This window comes from Pantherophis guttatus, chromosome 1 (assembly GCF_059756535.1).
Source record: "Pantherophis guttatus breed Tessera chromosome 1, ASM5975653v1, whole genome shotgun sequence".
NCBI classification, from domain to species: Eukaryota; Metazoa; Chordata; class Lepidosauria; order Squamata; family Colubridae; genus Pantherophis; species Pantherophis guttatus.
This window is the reverse complement of record NC_142063.1, coordinates 126,736,746-126,759,533: the sequence shown is the minus strand read 5'-3', so window position 1 is coordinate 126,759,533 and position 22,788 is coordinate 126,736,746. Positions and strand designations below refer to the sequence as shown.

Here is a 22,788-nt window from a genome sequence, read left to right as displayed (position 1 = left end):
TACAAGGCACGTACTCCCCCTCTCCCCATTATACCTAGCAGCAGATGTTGGAAGAACAGTTGGGTGCAGAGGCATAACTCATCAAATCACCTGTGAGCTCAGAATGATTTCATTGAGCAATTGGCAAGAGCTGGTCTTGGAATTAATCAGTAGTGTCACACACAGGTGCGAGCCAGCAGTCTCTGCAGAAAGCGAGAAGGAGCTACTTTGTTTAGAAATGCTAAAAATGCTTCTTAGGAACTGTAATCTAGGATAAAGCTGACTCCTTATACATCAAATTTTATATATTTGTTTTTAAATTGTTCTTAAATTTTGTGGTTTATATGTGTTTTAATATGGCTGAGTCCTTTGGGAGAAGGGCGGTATAGAAGTTCAATAAAATCTAAAATCTAAATCTGTGAACCATGTATAAGAAAGGATTCTGTCTATTCTGAAATTAGATGATTGACAACCTCTTGTGATAGATTGCCTAACCATATAATGGTAAAAGCAAAAATCTACTGATTGGCTATTTGAAAGAAATCTGGTAGATGTCATAATACCATCACTTGCCTCCTGATATCATTGCACAAGTGATGCAAATATTTCCATTGATTGTGTCATGACATAAATGCTGTACAATTTGTAACTCGTGCCATTTGACACCTGTTCTCTTTGGCCTCCTTCCTCTGTGTTAACCCAATGGCAGGTAGGATTTCATTTGAAAGGCATACTTAGGTCCTCATTTTTGGTTTGGATGTGAGTAGCAGATTTTTCTTAACGGAATTTGTAATTCTGGGAGTGGTCATTTCTTTGGTTGATTACTAACTTTACTTGCTGTTGCTTCTGTGCTTGTCTTTTATTCTAATTACTTTACATTCTCAAAGTTATATCTAAGGATGCTTCTAGTCACTCAACGAATGATATCCTCATACTTAACCTAAGTCTGATGTTTGCCTATATTTCAAATTTAGGGAAGTCAAATGAAGCCCATTGAGAATGAAGGCATTATGGAAGTGTAGACAAAGCACTTCAGAATAGAGAACTCCAAAACATTGAAAGGGGAACATCTCATAGTTCCGAGAGAGGAATGATCAAGTAAATTTATCTCTGCAAAAGCGGAACTGATGACTATGTCAAAGATTCAAGGATTTGGTGAGTAGATCCATTCTTTGGAATCTCTCCAGATAAAAAGAGAATGAGAGATTGCTGACATGTGCTCCAGATAACTGCTCCCTGCAAGGAGACAATAGGACAGCAGTCTAGTAGAGTGTGAGCTCTCAGCCATCTTTGTCATAACTATGGTTGCTGCCTTTTAAAGGACACTAGGTCCTTCAACTTTCACTTTGTAATCACTTTTCAAAATTGCTTATTAACCACTTTTAAGCTATTAGACACCTTTAGAATGACAAGTTTAAAAATCTTGAACCAAAGAAACTTTAATCGGATGCTTAAGAATTTAAAGCATTTGTAATAAACAGCAAGAAGTTAAATAAGATTTTGATTTTGGAAAGTTACAAGCAGATTAAAGTCCAGATAAATTTGGAATATAAAAACAGTATAGTATAATATAGTAAAACAATATCTTACAGTAATATTTTTATATTAATTATAGTTATATTTTTATATAATCATATAATTATAAAAAGCTTCTTGTGGGAAATAGATCCTGTTTTGATTTTTGAAAAATGTAAAGATGAATGTTATGAGTTTAAAAACTGGACACTAGAGGGGATTAAATACTTTAGACAGAGGGAATAAACAAAGGATATACAAGAAAAACTGGCAAATGTTTTAAAAATCAAAAGGGAAATAGAAATGATAAACCAGGAAAGTGATCCGGATTATTTTTTTCTTACTGGTTTTATAAAAGAAGCTTGTTAAAGACCTGAAGAACTGTCTGATGGGCTAAAGAAAAAAACCCTGTGACAATATTTGAATGAACTAAAGATTAAGACTGTTAGAAGAAAAACGAAGGAATATGAACTTAATTTATTTGATCAAAGTTAAAACAAAATATGTTGTTACTTCTGGCAACCTCTTTCTGCTGACACCAGGACAGAAAAGACCATGTTTTATGGATCTGGCTACCAATAAGAGATGGGTATGGGATAAAGAGATGTTTGTAATCTTAAGGTGAAGATCCACTAAATTTGTTTATGCTTGTGATGAAGATTGGAAGTCACTTTCTTCCCACATATTTCTTTCTGATTTCTTATTCTTACTTTCTTCTATTCCTTTTTCCTTGCCCTTTTCATTCTTTCTATTTTCATCTCTTTAAGTTTAGTTTGCATTAGATTTTACTACCGTGTTTCCCTGAAAATAAGCCCCTGTCTTATATTTTTTTGAACCCCGAAATAAGCGCTTGGCCTTATTTTCGGGGAGGTCTTATTATTTTGGGACGCGTGGAGCAAGACAGGGATCCTCTTGCCATCTCACCTGATTTCCAGTTCTGTCTCCCTAACCCTAACCAGAGGAAATGGCGGGGACTGGCTGCACATGCGGTTAAATATTTTTGGGGAGGGCTTATTTTCAGGGGAGGGTTTATTATCCGGGGAGGTTCTTATTTTTGGGGAAACACGGTGTGTGTGTGTGTGTGTATGTGTGTGTGTGTGTGTGTACATGCATACACATACACATACATATACACATACACACACATATAAATCCTGCCCAATTTTTGTTGAATTTCTAGCTGTGTAAACCTATGTGACTGTCTGACATGTACCTTCTTGAATTGAAATGTTGGAATGCAAGGATAATTTCTTTTTACAAGATTTCCCCTATCCACAAGATACTTTATTAAAAAGTCTGCTCTTATTTCTAGTAAAAATAAATTATACTGATTGATTATCTGCCATCAAGTTGTTGACTCCTAGCAAACATATAGATAGGTTTTCTCCCTGACAACCCGTTCCCCCTTTTTAAGGTCTTGTAATGATGGCTCATTATCCTTATAACTGAGTCCATTCACTTTATGGAATGGTTGGTCGTTTGCCTCTTGTCTTTCCTTCTACCTTTCCCAGCATTAGAGCTTTCTCCAGACAGCTGGATCTGTGTTTTTGTTTTCAAAACTTACAGCTTCTGAGCCTCAGCTGGTGATTCCCCAAGACATTGTTCCCACCAAAGTCACTGAAGGCCTCAAATACATCAATGCATCTAAGGGGCTTCTTTTTAATAGTTCTATGAACATATTTTCAACAGTTTACAGGAACACATTGGAGATCCCAACATTTAGTAATATGCTGATCTATGACAATAATAAAGATTTGATTGATCATGCAGGAGCCTTTGTTTCAATGTTCCTTTTTTCATGTATTATTATAAATGCTAGGAAGCTTAGCTCAGACTAATAAAATAATATGGAAGATGCTCAATTAGACAATTGAAAGTATGCCATGTTTAACATTGAAAAACTGCTGCATTGTGAGCCAGCTTAAAGTCATTTTTCAATGAATTCCAGTTCCTCTCTTGGACAAGAGAGTCAGATTTTGTGGGGAGACCCTTGCATGTTTTGCAACTATAAATTAAATTTAAGAACAGCTATGCACATCTTCAACTGATGTTCCTTTAAACGTGGAATATTTTACTTTAACTCCAATTTAGAATATTCCACAGTTACACCACTTTTTTGTGTACTGCATTATTAAATTGCAGCAACTAACTTTCTTTGGGAGCATAGCTGGTAATGATATCCTTTCACATATGATGGATGATTAATATAACCCTACAGTTCAGAAAAGAGCTTGTATTAATCTCCATTTTTTGCAGTGAGTTCTGATGCTTATTTATAGCAACTCCTCTGTTAGGGATTTGGTATTCTGTTTGCTTTCCACTGTGTTTTCACAATATTTTTTTTTTTTAATAAAAAGAGTTATCCCTTATGAAGTCGGATACTGATATGGCCTGCCATTTTACTGATGCTATCCCAATGTGGCTTGTTTTGGGGATTAGAGAGGCTGATCTGGAGAGTTCTTCAGCTCATTTCATGTCTTAGGATCTTGTTCATCTTAAATATATAGGTTTCTGGAATGAGAAGCAGGTGACAGAATTCACAAGTTTATTCTCTGTAGCATACGCATCCTGCTGTGTGACTTTTATACGGAACTATAATGCAAAAAACACATATGGATGGGTCAAGATGGAGTTGAATGGAGTAATGTATTAACCTTTTTCATACTGATCTTTTAAATTGTCCCCCCCCCTTGGTATATGGAGGAAAAATTCCTTGTTTTGATTCAAAAATACCAGTGATGTCTGTTAAAAAATGTTGCCCAAGACCCAGAGCTGCTAGTAATTTAAGGAGTAATAATGCTGTGTCTGAGTTTTTTCACATAAATTCAATTAAGGGGAATTATAAACACAGTGGCAGGTCTGTTTTATTTACAGTTGCAAATGAAACGCTGGCTTCACACTGATCATTTATAGAGAATGAGGTGTTATGTAATATTGCACGAAAGAAAGAGTATGAGTGCTTCTGTACTTTATCCCAACTGCTTGCTTGTTTGCTTGTTTGCCTGCCTGCCTACCTACCTTCGTACCTACCTACTTACCTACCTACCTACCTACCTACCTACCTACCTACCTACTTACTTACTTACTTACTTACTTACTTACTTACTTACTTACTTACTGTGCCTTTGAGTCAATCTGATTCCTGGCAACAATCTGGACTATTTCCTGCAGTTTTCTTGGCAAGATTTCAGACGTGAAGTTTGGCCCAAGATGACCCAGTTGGCTTTATGCTAAGGTGGGACTAGAGCTCACAGTCTCCTAGTTTCCAGTCTGATGCATTTAGTGCTACAAATAGTCCTTGACTTACAACCACAATTGGATCAGAATTTCTGTGGATAAGCAAGGCAGTTAAGTAAATCATGGGTGATTTTACAAACTTTTTTGCCAAAGTTGTTGAGTGAGTTCATGCGGTTGTTAAGTGGATCTGGCTTTCCTCATTAACTTTTCTTGTTTGAAGCCAGCGTGGAACATCGCAAACTGCGATCATATAACCTTAGGATGCTGCAAATGTCATAAATACATGGCAGTTGCCAAGCAACCCCCAATTTTAATCACGTGCAGGAATATACTTGAGATGCTGTGATAGTCATAAGTGTGAGGGCAGGTTGTATGTCACTTTTTTCAGTGACTTTTCATTGACTTTTCATTTGAACGGTAGCTAAACATCTATATATATAAAAGCAAAAAGCACTCACGCTGTTATCACAAAATCTCCAGAACCGTAAAACCTACAAACTTGAAATTTGCCACGTATGTTCCTCTTGGCTTCTAGGTACTCACTAAGAAAGGATTTTTTGAAATAACCATCAGAGCATTATTATTTCCTATATTATGATTAACATGCTCTGATGCTAAGGAGTTCTACTCCCCCGCCCCACCTGAAAAGAAATCTGTTCCAAATGCAAAACACAAGCAGAAGAGAAGAGTTTCACTATCAGTTTTACTTTCACAGCAGCAAGCAGCTTTAATACAGAACACTTGAGCTAAGCCACGGCTAGGCTTCTTCCTGTCTCCTTCTCGCTCACACAGCAAATATTGTTTCACTTTCCAAACAGCCCTCTGATGCTAAGGAGTTCTACTCCCCTTCCCTACCTGAAAAGAAATCTGTTCCACGTTCTCATGCTAAGGAGTTCTACTCCCCCTCCCCATCTGAAAAGAAATCTGTTCCAAATGCAAAACACAAGCTGAAGAGAGGAGTTTCACTTTCAGTTTTACTTTCACAGCAGCAACCATGGGATAGGATAGGTGAGGCTTCTGTGGGGAAAGCCTGAAGGAGAGAAGGTGATAGAATAGGGGAGGCTTCTGTGGGGCAAGGCTGAGGGAGAGAACGGGATAGGATAGGAGATGTTTCTGTGGGGCAAGACTGAGGGAGAGAAGGGGATAGGATAGGAGATGTTTCTATGGGGCAAGACTTAGGGAAAGAAGGGTATAGGATAGGGAAAGCTTCTGTGGGGCAAGCCTGAGGGAGAGAAGGTGATAGGATAGGAGAGGCCTCTGTGCGACAAGCCTGAGGGAGAGAAAGGGATAGGATAGGATAGGGTTCTGTGGGGCAAGGCTGAGGGAGAGAAGAGGAGAAGAGAGGCCGATCGTAACTACTCATTAATTTTCAAGCTGTAAGTGTTGGGAATTGGGAAATGATTTATGGAAATCATTGGGAATTTCATAGTCTCAGGTTATCACCACTCTATAACTTACGGTGGAAATTTCAGTCCCAGTTGTAGTTTTTAAGCCAAGGACTACCTGTGTCACTGATTTTTTAAGGGAAAAGTACAATCTCACCAACCCTTGCTTTGAGTTTGCTTGCTCATAGTTTGCTCACTGATGGTTGGGAACATCACCTCCCTTGCACACACTCTCCTTCCCCATTCTTATTCTCGCATTCTTTCCAAACTTCATCCACTGAGAATTATTGAGAGAGAAGGGAGCTTATCTCTTCCTTTGCTGTTGGCAATCCAGTGAAAGATCATTGAATTTGGGGCAAAGAAAGAAAAGCCGCAAGGCCTTCCTTAGTCTCCACATCATTCGATTACTTTGCAAATTAATCTGGATCTATTCATCCCCATCCAGGTTATTAGCACAGCCAAGTATTGATATAACACAACCTTGCTTACATCCCTGGAAGATAAATTAAGAAACAAAAGTGTCTATATAATGGTTCACATTAAAGATGCTTTCAAGGAATGACATGGACAAACAATGAAAAAGCAATCAAACAAATAACAATGGATTCCTTATCATTAGAGCAATGGTCTGAGAAAGACTCCTCAGAGAATAGGAATTAGTAAGATTCTCGACGGAGTCAGAATTTCAGCTCAAGTGTCGTTAGTGGTCCAAGCCTGACATACTTTCCACATGTATGCCAACTGGCTCTCCCCAGTTGAATTTAAATTAAATTTAAATGCCCTGAGCCAGTTCTTATATCCAACAGTTGCTGGAACAATCTCAAAACTGCTGGGTCACTCCTTGTACCTCCAGCTTCTTTTTTCTCCACAGGGTCCGAAATGTAGACCTCATCTGGAATTTGAATTGAGGAGAGCAAAAAGTAAACTTTTGGAGTTGTAGCTGAGACATACCTCAGTGTATTGAACAGACAGTGCAGCTGCATATGCTTATCATCATGTCTGAAAATTAGAGAAAGTATTTGCTGGTTTATAGAAAGATAATTTCTCATTTCATAGATTCTGGAAAGTTATTTTCAAAAACTGCAAACAGTTTCTCCAGTTTTCAGAGAATAGCAGGCATATCATCCATAGCAGGAGTGGGTTCTAAATTTTTTTACTACTGGTTCTGTGGGCGTGGCTTATGTTGTGGGCGTGGTTTGATGGTCATGTGACAAAGAATTCTTTAGGATTTAGCAGAGGTACTGGTCTATCAGGCTTTTAACTGCTTGCAGAGCCGTACCGGTCTACCCATTTGTTCTTGGAGCATACTGGTCTACCTATCTGTTTTTGGAGTGCACTGGTCTACCACCACACTGCCTTTTACCGCTGATCAGCTGTAGGGCGGCCCTTTGAAGTGCCCAGCAAGAATTTAAACAGTTTTTTGCCACTCTGCCACCACCGAGAGCATTGGAAACTGCTTTCAGTCAGTTTGGCCTCAATTGCCAATCTACCACCACCAAGCGGTTTACAAGGAGTGGATCAGTTCTAGCTGATTAGTTGGGAGGCTTCTTGGATTTTCAATTTAAAGCTAAGGTGTCTTGTTTTTTCCCCCTCTTCTTTGTCAAATGAGCCAATCAGCTTCTAGCTAATCAGCTGAGACTCAGGAGGCAGCGAATAGATTGGGGGTGGGGCCAGGCAGAGGTGGTATTTACCGGTTCTCCGAACTACTCAAAATTTCCACTACCGGTTCACAAAAACTGGGGAGAACCGGTAGCAACCCACCACTGATCCATAGCATGTACTGCAGGTTTCCTTCAACTGTTGGGAGTCTTGTAAACTTGGGAATATGTTTAATATATATGTCATCCTGTAGCAATGTTCTTGATCCCCTTCAAAAGGCTCTAAAACAAATCTTGCACAAATTTGCAAATCCAGAGATAATTCCTCAGGAATCTGAAGGGTTGAGAATGGATCCATGGCTTTCATCCATTTGTGGAATTGTATCTGACTTTTACCCTCTTACAGGAAGCTACCTGCTTTAGCCCAAATTAGATCAGCATTGACCCTGTATCTTCTGGAGCACAGGTGGTTGACACAGGAAAATTTATGGAAGGAACAAAAATTGAGTCATTAAGCTGCAAAAAGGGCTGTATATTGAAGCCCTTATTTCTCGCTAAACAAATAATAATCTCATTTGCTTGTAATAAAAGAGGCGGATTGGGAAGATCAGAGCTGAAAAGCAGTCTCAGTCATGGGAGTTCAATTAAGAATTATGTTAATACATGGATTAGTAATTCCCCAAATGCTTTTGTTTAAGCAGTGGCAAAACAAGTGGCAGCAGAAAATACCTAAATTAAGTTTCCTTTCACAAACTCTGGAAATGTGTACTTTTTACATCCTGCTCCTACCCTCCCCATCTTTTAATTTGGGCACAGTGTTTGGGTTTTTCGTATTAACTTATTTATGCTTTTAGTTTATTTAATTTTTTTTTAAATGATTGTAAACAGCCCAGAATTACCTTGAAGTAAGTTGGGCGGCCAATCAAATAATTTTTATGAGCAAACAAATAATTTTTTGAAATTAGATTTACATTCTGGTTTTTCTTTAAGAGCAGAAGAAGATATGCTAGCATTCCCTCTTCCACTTTTCTCCATAACAACCTGATATGATAGGTTGGACTGGGAAATAGGCGGAGGCCTAATGAATTTTATATTCCTATAAACATTGTTAGAGCCTTAGAAAAAAAATGTTTTGGGGTGGAAGCCCCTTTAGTTATATAGAGACACGTTGAGGATCCTATGTGCTGTAATGTCATCATTACACCCCCCTACTCCTAAACAAACTTTCTTGGCTTACTGTTGCTTTGATAACATAAGTAACCATATTCTGACCGTGGTCAAAAGCCAGATAGAAATTTTGAATGTGAAAATTTTCTTCCGTGATATTGTCCTTAGAACCTGATAGTGCGTATGTTTGTAGAGAAAAGCTAAAGTTCAAGACTCGAAGAATAGATTTCTTCTCTGGCTTAATCTTGAAGATGAATCCCAAGATAATAGATACAGCTGGAAGAAAAGAAGGATGATCTGTTAGTATCTCACAGAGGATCATCCACCAGGGTTCCACTTTCCCTGAACTTTGTCCAGTGCTGTAATACTGTTTGTTTTAAATCCTAGGCCTTATATTGTCTTAGAGAGCAGAATGCTTCTTGTGCCAAGGGAAAGTTAGGTGGGGGCCCTCCTCTGAACACTGAAAGAGCATCTACTCACCTCTTCAGCTTATTATGCAGTGCCAAGGTCAGCATGCCTTTGGGATGGATTATTTCATTTTGATTCTAATAATAGAGGTGATTATTAGGTTGCTGGGAGATCCTCTGGATAATAGGCGAAGTACAAATGTTTTAGGTAATTAAATGAAATATGTTATATGAAAGAAGCAGGTGAGAAGACGCATATTGGCAGAAGGGTTGCTTTTTTCGGCCTTTAAAGGGTTTAGAGGGACTGGGGAAAGTAAGATAACAGAATAACTACAATTAATTTACTGCCTCGTCTATCTACTTACAACTGTCTATTTTTTGATATGGTTGCACTCTCCCAGAGAATGAATGTGAGTGGGATCCAATTGGGGATTTAACAGATTAACAGAGTTGGAAGGGACCTTGTAGGTCATCTAGTCCAACCCACTGCCTAAGCAGGAAACCCTACATCTGCCTCTACCGAGGATCGAACTCACAACCTCCTGATTGTGAGGAAAGAGCTCCACCTCTAGGCCACAGCAGGATGTTGATGACCTGGAGAATATGAACATTTGTAGGCTCCACTGCTGCTTTAGAGGGAAATGAAATTAATTATCAGAAAGGATATAACTATTGATTACTTCAAAGGTTTCAGTTCTCTGATCCTTTTTAGAAGAATCTTGTAAATTCAATAGTTTGCCTTAACTTTCACCTCAATTTTGTCTACATTGGATAACTGATGCCCTTTTAACTGCTCTTAGGTACTCTTATTATTTTCCAGATTGACTGCTTATGGTTTTTCATTGCACCCTTTTTTTCATGTTAGTCCTTTAGAAATGGAGTCAACTGGCTTTTAAGGCATCTTGAGAACACTTTCTCCTTAAAGGCATTCTAAAAATGTTCAAAATGCATAAAATAATACCGAAGCCTGAAAATAATATTTCTGTAGTTACTGCACGCTAGAGGCATTTGAGGAATTTTTTTTCATAGAAACAAGTCACTCTGAATTCAACCCTGACAATTAAATGTCATTTCTCTGTATACTTTCTGATGGTATTTTTCTACCCGAAGCAGCTGAACTTTTAAAGGAGAAGGGAGTGGGAGACACTTCAATAGATTGATAAATGTATTTACCTCTGGAGATCATTGCAGTTGCACTTCCATGTGGGGAAAAAAAAAAAAAGATGTGGTGTGAATGTAATCTGGGGAGAAAAGTGGATATAAATCATGAGCTCAGAACTGATTAGAAGACAAGAAAGTCCTATGGCAGTGGCGCCTTTGCTCTTATACAGCCAGGCTATTGAGAGACTGGTTAACTTGTGGAGCCAAATTTACTGCTATCCATCATATTCTTATGTTGAGCATGATTGTGAAGTTGAGTTGTGCTGAGCTGACTGGTGTGGGAACAAATTTGTTGCTTTGCCTTAAATGATTAGATGCTAAAAAGTGTGGGAAAGCATGGAATCAGGAAAAAGCAGAAGGGACTCATACCAGCGTGTTTTCTTTTTAAAAGATAAACGGCTGATGGTTTCCATCTGCTTATCAAATAAATAGGTTTATTGGAATACCATGTACTTTTGTAGTCAGCTTTGTATATCATATTCTGTTTTAGCTTTCTAAACGGAGCCATCATTTTATAAAAGACCCTTGTATCCTGCCACTCAAACAGCCAATTTAGATTATTTTTACAGCTAAATATAAAACATAAACAGAAGCTGGGCCCTATGGTTCTACATTACCTGGTGAAATGATAAATGGATGACTTTAGTTCATAGAATGCACTTTCCAGAGAAATAAATTGCAAACCAACTTAATAATGTCTCGTAGCAGGTTTGCTATTGCATGTATCTGAAGGTTTTAGTCCTAGCAGGATTTATTAAAGCAAATTACTGGGGTGGAAAGTATTATGAATTACTTGACAGTTGCTGTAATGAATGAACTTCCTTTTTAGGAATCACATAATCCCCATGTTGTTTTGTAACCTGAGACATGGGTTTATTTCAAGGAGGAAGTGCACAGGTTTACCTAATCCATGGAAGGTCATGGGGGATAGAAATTCTGAGAGCTGCATCGTAATCTATCATGGAAAAAAAAATCTGTCTTGAAAACATCATTGGAGCAATTTATGTTGGGCAACACACATAAAGTAGCATAGTGTGGAAAAAAGTGGGAAAAATGGAGAAAAGGTTGTTCCCAAATGAAGTGGTTGGCTGTATAATCTTTGGGTAATAAATACTTCTTCATAAGTATTATGACTTAATAGAGCAGACACTTAAAGTCTTTTGCTGTGTATATTCATAATTCTTATGCAGTACATAGGTATGTTCGAGTCTAGGGAGATTTTCAGTTATCCAGGTCATGGTTGTCCCAAAGGTACTTTTTCAGGAGGCAGCTGGACTATCTTGGTTTTTTTTTCTTCTTTGAAGATGTTTTGCTTCTCATCCAAGAAGTTTCTTCAGCTCTGATTGAATGGTGGGGAATGGAAGGATTTATACACCTTGTAGACACCATTTGCATTCTAAAAGAAAAAGCACCTTTGGGATAGGTGTGTTCGCTATTTCAACTTCTAGTGGTATCTGTTACCTTTGTTTGTTTTAAAAAAGGGTAGAATTAATTTTTTTTTTTTAAAAAAAATGATTTATATGCCGCCCTTCTCCGGAGACTCAGGGTGGCTTACAATGAGTTAAGCAATAGCCTTCATACTTTTGTATATTTATACAAAGTCAGCTTATTGCCCCCACAAACTGGGTCCTCAATTTACCTACCTTAGAAAGGATGGAAGGCTGAGTCAACCTTGAGCCTGGTGAGATTCGAACTTACAGTAATTGCAGACAGCTGGTGTTAATCACAATGCTATTAGTCTGCTGAGCCACCAGGCCCAGCATAGGAATAGTTTTTATTCCTATTCATAGCCTTCAGAATCAATCTGTAAATGCTGGTTACTGATCAATGTTTCTCAGATTAATTTTCATTAAAAATAAATAAATGATAATTTAGTACCAGGTAAGCTATTTTTGTGAAATCATTAATAACTGAAGTAGTCAAGCATTCTAACTCTAGTTCAATTAATTGTTGTAGCTGTTTGAAGGATATTTTTGTCACAATATGGTAGATCAATCATTACCAGCTTTTAAATTGGACAAATGATCTTGCTAATCTTTTTTTATTCTACCTTTATTTTTCAGATTGAATACATTTGTAGCATTATCTGTGATAAAGTGATATATTAGGTACTGGGACCGGAATTTCTGTTGCAAAATGATACAGTCGTAAATTGCATTATCATGTAATTGCCCCAGTTAGCGATGGCAGTTCTGGTACTTCCAGTTGTTGTCATTAAGTGAACCTCATGCTGTCGTTAAGGACAATGTCATGATCACCATTTTCAACTTCCTGCTGGCTTCCCCATTGACTTTGCTTGTTGGAAATGGCAGTGAAAGTTGCAAATGGCATGTGGGTATGGGTCACTGCAATGTCATAATTGCAAGCTGGTTGCTGAATGCCCAGCTTGCTATCATGTGACTATAAAGGTGTTGCAACAGCCACAATTTATGTGGACCACTCGTAAAACTACTTGTTCAGTGCCGTTGTAAGTTCAAATGGTCACGGAATGAGTTGTCCTTAAGCAAGGACAACCTATGTACCCTGTACAATCTAGCCAACTTGGTAACTGAAACCGTTAACACATTCGACCAGCTTGGGCCTTGGGGGCAGAGTGGTAAAAGGTTGCTCAAATATTCTGCTTTACCTTTTAATCTGAAAATATGCTGGTTATCTTTGAAATATCCAATTTTCTCCATTCTCCATTCATTCTTCATATTCATTCAGTAACTGAGTTTAAACATGCTTGGGATAAGCACATGTCCATTGTCAGACAAAATGTTAAAAAATTAAATGAAATGAAAAAATAAAACTCCAAGGACAGAATCGATAAACCATTAGGTTTATTTCTGCCATCAGTTTTCTATGTTTCTATGTTTCTCCTTTTTAGTTAAAAACACCAACAGGCCACCTAGATCCTTTTTTGAAATGTTGGAAGCAGATTTGCTGTGGGGTTTTTTTTTTGGAGGTGGCCTCTTTTTGTAAGTTAAAAGTTAAAGAATACCCTCCCTGCAGATGCTTTTCTCATAAGTATTTGCGGGGGTGGGTGGAGAGGAGTAGGAATGCAATCAAACATGGTGGCAGGATATATTTTACTATCATAAAGAGAATTTTCTTGTTGATAGGAGTATCAGAGTTCAGTAAGGATCTGAATGAGAGCAGTTTCTCAAGAAATGAGTCTGATAAATCACAGCCATATTTCTTAACTAAAAGTTTTCCAGCTACATACAACTATCCATCAGTTGTTGACATCAGAGTGGATAGCTACAGGGCATAACATGTCAAAATTACTTTATTTAGCTCTGTAAATCTACACTTTATCTCAGTGATTGCTATGCCCGGTATAGTGAAGAACACATTTGCTCTGAATTAGTCCTCTCCTGATGTTGGCCGATACTCACAAAAGTCATCATGAAATTTCTTCACTCATAGCACACATCAATCTTAACATTCCTGAGATGTAACCCAAGAGTAGACCTTTGCAACAGCACTGTCATGCATGATGTTCTGATTTCTGGTATCTTGCAAATTATTAAAGACATCTGGAAAAACTCTGCAGAATAAGTTAAGTCAGTCTGTAGTGATTGCAACAGATAGATTCCCAAATATTAGAGAATAGCCCAGTCATAAAAGCATCCAAAACATTTCCATTTGAGATTTCAGAGCTATAGCTTCTATTATCTCATCCTTCTTTCACAGGTGAATGATCCCATTTAGCACCTTCTGGCTCTCTCTGAAGCAGAAATCAATGAGCTTGAGAATCTCATAGCATTTTGTTGCTCACAATCATGTTGGACTGATTATACATGGAGAGAGTAAACACTATCTTTGATCAAAGAAACATAGAAAACGGATGGCAGACCCTAGTGATCCATCAAGTCTGCCCTTTAAGTTTGTAATTTTTTTAATTATTAATTTTTGTTGGGTGATGGATACATGTTTATCCCAAGCATGTTTAAACTCATTTACTGATAATTGATTAGAGGTGGTATTCAGCAGGTTCTGACCAATTCTGGAGAACTGGTAGTGGAAATTTTGAGCAGTTTGGAGAACCGGTAAATACCACCTCTGATTGGCCCCGCCCCCATCTCTTCTCTGCCTGGAGTGGGGTGGGAATGGAGATTTTACAGTATCCTTCCCCTGCCACGCCCACCAAGCCATGCCCACAGAACCGATAGTAAAATTTTTTGAATCCCATCACTGTAATTGATCCACTACCTCTGCTGGAAGTTGGTTCCAAGCTTCCACTACTCTTTCTATGAAGTAATACTTTTGTAAAGATATTGTACAACTTCAAGAATGCCTCAGTTACAGACATAGCTAAAGTATTCAATGCCACACCTGCTCAGAGTTACAGTATATTTATTTTCAGTTATCTCTGTTGTATGCTTTTTACTTCCAAGACATTAGTGTTGACCTATAAGAAACAATGGTTTGGGCTGTAAGCGTTTGGAATGCTTCTACATTTTCAGTTGACCAACCCAGGATTGGAAGTGATTTTGCTCATGGCGTCACCAATGGCCAGTGCTAAGAGATAGATACTCAATCAAAGGTCCTTTTAGTCATGCTCTCTGGGCTTTAGAAAGAGTGTCAAGCATCTTAAATAATTCAATTAAGTAATGAAGTAATGAAGTACTAAGTACTCCTTAGTACTTAGCTCAGGACACTGGCCTTTGGCTCATCCTGATTCCAGTGCTCCTGTCTTCTGTAATAGCTGCTGATTTTCATAGACATAGGGATCAATGGCTATTAGCCTTGATAGCTGCTTAATTGCCTCTGAAAGCCATCTGCTAGGAGACTAGTGGGTTTCCTTGTACTGTTGGTTGGCCATTTTGAGAATAGGCTGTTGAACTAGATGGGCCCAATCCAGTTGGCACTGCTTACATTCTTAGGATTTTTAATTTGGGGTATTTTTATTGTGATGACCGTGCAATCACAGGATGAATAGCAGTGCATTAATACATATTCTTCTTTTTCATTTTTTTAGAAATGTTAACTATGTTTTTCTACAAGCATTTCTCTCCCCCTTCCCTGCCCCATGTAGTTCATAATAAATGCAAATGCAGCAAATCCTCCAACCAGAATTGTCATATTTAAAATGTTTCCCCGGAAGAAAATGTTAGTGGTGCCCCACTTTCGTGAGATGATAGGTTCAGAGAGCAGTCATGATCCTAGTATTCTGGGAATACAGGGAGTCCTCAACTTAACAACCACAAATGGGACTTGAATCTCATTTGTTTAGCAAAGTGATCATTAAGAGAGACACCCGTATGATCGCTTCACTCAATGACTGCAATTCCTACTCTCCCCGGTTGTGGTTCTTAACAGACGGAGCAAAAGAGCTGCCCGTGGAAGGAGAGAAGGCAGCTGCCCATTGTCCATGGAAGGGAATCCCTGTGAGAGACTGCAAAAACAAAGTTCGGATTGTTGGGATCCAAGCTTCATTTCTGAAACCCTCCAGAAGAGTTTCAAGTGCCTGAAGAAAAGGGGCTCAGACCTTTGGGAACGGACCTTCATTTCTGCAGCCCTTCAGAGGATTCCTCTCCCTTCATGAAAATCTCCACTTCATTTCACCAGCCCAGGGCAGAGGTTCCTCTCCCCTCCATATGCAGAAGGGTAATCCTGAGCTGGGCTGAGGAGATGAGTCATGGATTGGAAAGATTCCCGTTTTATTTCTGCAACCCAACAAAGTATTTCTTCCCACCCCTCCTTGCTCACCCCTCCATGCATGGAGGGGAGGGGAAAACCTTTGGCAGACCACAACAGCTTTCTGGGGAAGCCGACAGAAAAGATTGCAAATGGTGATCACAGAATCGCGGGGTGCCTGGGAACTGGTCATAAGTGAGAACAGGTTATCAATCACCCAGATCATGACCATAGAGAAGCAGCAAAATGTTTTACGACAGCTGGAAATGCTTTATGGACTGTAGATCAACGTTTCTGACCCATCATAACTTTGAACGGTTGTTATAATTATAAGTCATGAATGGCCATAAGTCAAGGACTACCTGTTGCCTACCCAGTGGTGAAATCCAATTTTTTTTACTACCAATTCTGCGGGCGTGGCATGGTGGGCATGGTGTGGCTTGGTGGGTGGGCAGGGGAAGGATACTGCAAAATCTCCATTCCCACCCCACTCTGGGGCTAGCCAGAGGTGGCATTTGCCAGTTCTCTGAACTACTCAAAATTTCCGCTACCGGTTCTCCAGAACCTGTCAGAACCTGCTGGATTTCACCCCTGTGCCTACCTCTTGAAGACAACCTGCTCCAGCACTTCTGGTCTTCCGAAATTTAGTTAAAATGGAGCTCTCTGTGGGGCATTTAGAGATGAATGGAAGATCTACAATCATCTGTTATTATGGTACCTTATTGTCTGATTGTTGTTTTTCTTATGTATTATTATAAGTGTTACAACATTGGTCTTGTCTGTATTTTGTTATTGTTGGTCATTGGGAGCATAGAAGGATTTATTGGCATACCGGTTAAATAAATAAATCAGTAAATAAAAATGATTAAACAAAATATAAATATGACAATTCTATAAACATAAGATCAAAGTATCATGAGACAGAATAGCTTCTCAGATCCCTCTGCCCTTCATTGTGTCTCAGTATAACATATGGAAAGGTCAAGTTGCCATGGTCATATGACGCCATGTGTGTTAGAATCTTTTGGCATGTACAGTTATCTTATTATTTTCCTACTGCCCAATGTTCTGTTAAGCAGTACCTTAGCAAGATGTTCTGATTATATTATTAAAGCAATTATCATTTTAGATTCTCTGGGGGAGGTCTCTTGTTGTACTGCTAAGAGATGGTACCGTGTATTAGCAAGGTGTAGTTTTTCTACCAGGCTTGAGTTTACAGTTCAATGAAAATGCAGTCTGTGGATTAATGTCTGAATTTCCAATGAATGGAGGAGCTGATTTAAACGATCACTTTTAAACATATTGGCCTGAAGTTCTTTTATGGTAAACAAGAACTCATCCATGTCTGTTTCTGATTTATTTTCATGCTATCATCTTCTGCAGCTTTGAACATTGATGTTAAACAGTACACAAGGCTGACAAATGAGCATCCTTTGCTGTTAATGGATGATTCTTTGTAAAAGGACAGGTTTTAAGTGGTCCTGCAAATAAATGTTCTTTATCTGATTTGCTTTTGTTATGTTGAGATGAAAAACATGCTTCCTGGCAATGCTTCAGTTCAGAGAGTTTAGACTTGACTCCATTTAATAACATGTAAAAAAAGCCCCTGGGATTAAGTTGCTCTCAGAACGATGGTAGTTCTGGAGACTTTTACTTATGCATGGTCTGTATCAGTGCAGAAATAACTCATCTTTGAATACCCATATATTGTCTTATGTACTTTTTTTTTATCCTTTTAGAATGCCATTTTTGGTTTTTGGTTGAAAGCATTTCTGGATTCTTTGAATTTATCTTCCTAGTTATAATGCCCCTGTGGCTTATTTTTCCCACAGTTACAATCTCATATCTGTGGGGACCCAGATCTCATATCTATTGTAAGTCTTAAACTTCTGGAAAAGGTACTTTAAATTTATTGTTAAATAATAGGTATGGAGGAGGATTGCATGTGTAGGGTCTTAGGACATGCCTAATTCACACTTCTTCAGCTAATATGTTGATCCAGATAGTTATATTCTTTTGGATTGCATAATGCTGTTCTCAAAAAACTGCATAGCTTAAAAATAAATATTATTCCTCATAATCAAATGTCATTCTGGAAATATATTTGTTGATGGATCAAAAAGAAGAAAATGGAAATTGTTCTGTACTAAAGTTGTATTACAGAAATCCTGTAATACAACTTCTTAGTTGTAACAATACAATACAGAATCCTATAACACAGATTTTGTTAATCCTTCATATTCATTGGAAAAGCTTATTGGATGTTCATGATTATGTTTGTAAAACATACGAACATAAAAACAAAACCCTGTTTGTAAATTAAGAACGGTTGTATATAAAATGGCATATAACAAGTGAAGTGATTTACAATACTATATAGGGCAAATTCCTGTTCTGCCCCAGCTTCGGATTCCCAGAGAATGTGACACACACCAAACTTCGCAAACGCTGTTTAATTCCAAACAAACCCCTTTCAAGAATGCAGGCTTCCTGTGCAAAGGGTCCTTATCAAAGTTATTAAGCACAAAGTCCGACAAAGGTTGGCAATCAGCCCAGAAAACCAGATATGAGAAGTCGCTCGCTCTCCAAGATGCTCTGTAGTAATGGGACGTTGTTTTTAGCAAGAAAGCACTAGCTGCGTGTGACTTAAATAGGCTAAGGGAGTGGCCAATTATCTTCAAGCCCTACTCTCGAGTAGACCTCCTCCTCCTGAATAGCCACTCCTGCCTTTTGGCAACCCTGCGTGACCGAGCATTGAGGAGAGGCTCCTCCACTTCGCTCTCTCCACTGGAAGGAGCCTCTGGAGGTTCTGAAGGCCCTGGCTGAGTCTCTGCCTCTGGCATCACATCCTCTTAGGCCTCCTCGCTGTCCGACGCGAGCGCCAGCTGCGCAGGCTGCTGGCGCGACACCACACCAACCTCCTCGTCGTCGGGATCAGCCACGATCCACACAGGCCGCTGGTGGGCCACAACAATTCCTTATGAAGAAGAACGGAAAGGTTTTGTAATCGTTTTTAAAACTGCAGATTGCTTTCTGTATGAAACAGAAAAAGACTGGAAGAAGACTGATTTGTCTATTCTGATTTCTCCTTTTCTCCTTCTCTCTATGAAGTGGTGAGAAAATCACATACATCTTGTTACAGAATTTTTAAAAGAGGTGAGGCTGGTAGAAATTTAAAGCTACTGTGGGAGGTCTGGTTTCTTTGTAGCTTCTGCAAGAGCAAAGGGGGTCTGCATTAGTTAAACTGTTGTGGTTTTTTATGCATGGATGTTTTGTTTGCCATATTTAGCAAACTGTTTTTAATTAAACGATTTATTATTTAAACTCCAGTAACTCTTGTCAGCTTTTTGGTATAAGCTAAATGGTGTTGTCACAAAATTCTACAAGAGGAGGGTTGTTTTGCATTTTGTTTTTGCTTAGATTACCAAGTAACATTTAGAAAGATGATCTAACTTGATACAGAGATTTTCAAAACTACAAACTTCATCAAATCGCCCCCCAGGGATGGATTCCATTGTGAAGTATTTGTAATCCAAACTTTACATTTTTCAACTCCTGGGTACTAAGCAGTATTATGTTTGCTTATGCACACTTTTAAATTGAAAGTAGACTTAGCGAGTTGTGTCTTCATTGATGCTCATTGTTTGACCACAAAGAAGCACATCTCAGCTTAGTATTCAGAATGGAGATGTGTTTATCTACTGTATATAGAGACAGAAAAAGAGAGAGAGCACAAATACATTTTGGTAGGTTAGTTCAATTTAGAAGTTAGTTCCAAGCACTTTCTACAAAGTCATACACAAGATGAAGCAGAACTTTTAAATGGACCATCTTTAGTGCTTATTTAACATTTCATATAAATGTTAATTGGGGTTTTATTTATGCTATCTTTCTTTCTTTCTTTCTCTTTCTTTCTTTCTTTCTTTCTTTCTTTCTTTCTTTCTTTCTTTCTTTCTTTCTTTCTAATATACATAGCTGCCTATCTCACAAGCAAATCACTCTGGGCAGCATGCAACAAAACTAAAACAATAAATATCTAAAACCATTGTCATTAACAAATATTAAGACAGCTAGAAGCAAGAACAATAGATGAAAGGATATTAATAGTTAAGGGAGCCACCCCACTAGTTCACCCACTTTTTGGCAGAAGATGAATCAAAAAGAAGACAACAGTGGCAACATATGATTCCAATATGTAATGAGATGTTTACATTACATATAAGCATGGCCAGTGTAATCTTGGGGGGAGGGAAACAAGATGGAAACTCAGGAAAAGGAATGGCTTTTTATGCAAGGTTGACTCACTTGGCTTTCTCCTCTTTTCTCTTTGGCCTTTTACAGCTGTGAAATAACTTTCCAGCTCATTGCTTCCAATGTCAGGGAAATAAATTACACCACTTCCAGGGCTGACACAGTTCTTGCTCTTTGTTGTGAACCACTCTTTTTGCCCTTGGAAAGGAAGGTGTGAGAAATAGTACCGGACCTTGTGATACCATACCAAGGACCATAGGATCGTACCCTTACTTTATTTTAATTTTAAAAAATTATGCAATACTCAAGAATTCTGGTTGATGTTATCCCTTGAATCTTTGGTTGTGGTGCACAACTGAGAAGATTCCCCCCTGCCCCCCCAAATATATTCTCTCATCAAGTTTGTGCTGGACAAGATCGCTTAAAACAGTCACTCTTGTATTGTCACAAATTCTGAAGAACTGATATCTTAAAGTTGGATGTCTTCTTCCACTTGTTTATCAGTGTCACCTCTAGTATGCTTAGAAAGTTGATCCTCAGCATTATAGCTTAATAGCACTAAGAATAGCTAAGAGAGTTGCTAGGAATACTGGTGATTCTTGAATTCAAATTCTAGAATACATGAATGATTTTTTAAAATACTGTTGCTTAGTGGTGTGTTACCTCATCTGAAAACTGGGAACATCAGCAACAGGCCTTTAATCAAGTACTATTTTGTATAGTATTGGATATATAATTCCAAGAGTTTTTACTCATCCAATCCAATTTAACAAACTGGGCATGATCCTGTCAGCCAAAGAGTATTGATTAGCGGGATCTAGAAGATGGGCCTTATCTGCTGTAGCCCCTGCACTGCGGAATATTTTCCCCTTGGAGATTAGAATGACCCCAATCCTGTTGGCTTTTTGCAAAGCTTTAAAAATTTGGCTATTTACTGCTCAGAATGTGAAAAGTCATTTAACTTTACTATTAGTTGATTAACCATCACTGCTGCTATTTGTACTTATTTAGTTTGTAGATGTTTCTATTGTTTTATTGTTTTTTTTCTAAATTGTTTTAATTGTTTTATAATTTTAGAATGGTAAACTGCCCAGAATCACTTGGGCAGCTATAGAAATTGAATGAATTAACAAATAAATATAATGATTCTCTAAAACTTACAGTAGTTGTAAATGATATTTTGTGAGAAAGAAACATCTGTAGTTTTTGTGAGTGATACAGGAGGCAGGAAAATCAAACTGTGCATGGAATCTTTACAACGGCTCCCTTCCTTAGCATTCACAGTGAGAGAGCTGACCGCTCAGAAAACCAGGTTCTAAATGGTTTAGAGCTTTAAATGTTAAAACTAATGTTTTAAATTGTGCTGAGAAAGTGGTTGGCAAACAGTTCAAAACTTTCAGCCAGGCACCGTGTACTAATTAATAGTCTAGGTGTTGCTTGTTGTCACAATTGATATCTCTGAACATGCTTCAGGGATAGCTTCATATAGACCATGTTTAGAGTAATTTAACAGAGTACGCATGATGGTTGCTAGTTGGAGCAAATCAGGAAGACTTTGTCTGTTTATTTATTAGATTTACATCCTACCTTTCATCCAAGAGCACAAAGCATTATACTGTGCTGTCTCGTCTTATTTTCCACCACAGTCACCTTGTGATAGAGAGTGGACTGAGAGAGTGATGGGTCCAGAGTTACCCATTGAGCTTCCATGGTTATGGATAGACTGGAAATGGGAATTTCTTATTCTTAGCCCAGTCCCTTCATCACTACATCTCTCTCACTTGTAGCCAGCACATTAACAGAAGAGATGTTTTTCAACTCAGCTACCCCTGAAATTGGAGAAAGAAACATTAATAACCTATGCTATGCTGATTATATTATCCTGACAGCTGCAAATACATAGGATCTGCAAGCCCTAGTACTAAAAATCAAAAAGGACAGTGAAGAAATAGGACTAAAATTAAGTATCGAGAACACCAAATGAATAACAACAAGTAGAACAACCAGCCTTCAAACTGACAGTGGAGATATTGAAGTAGTGGAGAGATTCTGCCTTTTAGGATCAACCATCAAAAGTAAAGGAACAAGCAGTAAAGAAATAAGTTGTAGACAAGCACTTGGTAGAACAGCCATAAAAGCCTTGGAAAAGATATTGAAATACTGTGATGTGTCTATACCTACAAAGATCAAAATCATACAAGCCAGGGTATTCCCTGGGACACTCTGTGGAAGTGAAAGCTTGACCTTAAAGAAGCAGGATAACAAGAGTAATTGATGCCTTTGAATGTTGGTATTGAAGACTCATGAGAATATCATGTGAGAAGCCAAGAAAATAATCAAATTGTTATCAAACAAGTAAATTAGCCCAGAAGTCTCACTCAAGGCACAAATGAGGAGGCTCAAACTATCCCACTTTAGACACATTTATGCAAAGACCCAGCTCTCTGAAAAAGACTCTAATCC

At 38.3% G+C, this 22,788-nt stretch overlaps 1 protein-coding gene across 35 annotated transcripts in view; it reads left to right on the top strand.

Annotated features, from left to right (window-relative positions):
- SEMA5B (semaphorin 5B) overlaps positions 1–22,788 on the top strand; it is a 478,266-nt gene that overhangs the window by 183,642 nt on the left and 271,836 nt on the right. For 8 of the 35 annotated variants that reach the window (XM_087883887.1, XM_087883970.1, XM_087883989.1 and 5 more), the window contains one exon: positions 954–1,134. The exons of the other annotated variants lie outside the window; for them this stretch is intronic. The gene's annotated coding sequence lies outside the window, so the exon portion shown is untranslated. The remainder of the gene's footprint in view (positions 1–953; positions 1,135–22,788) is intronic. 35 annotated transcript variants of the gene reach the window in all.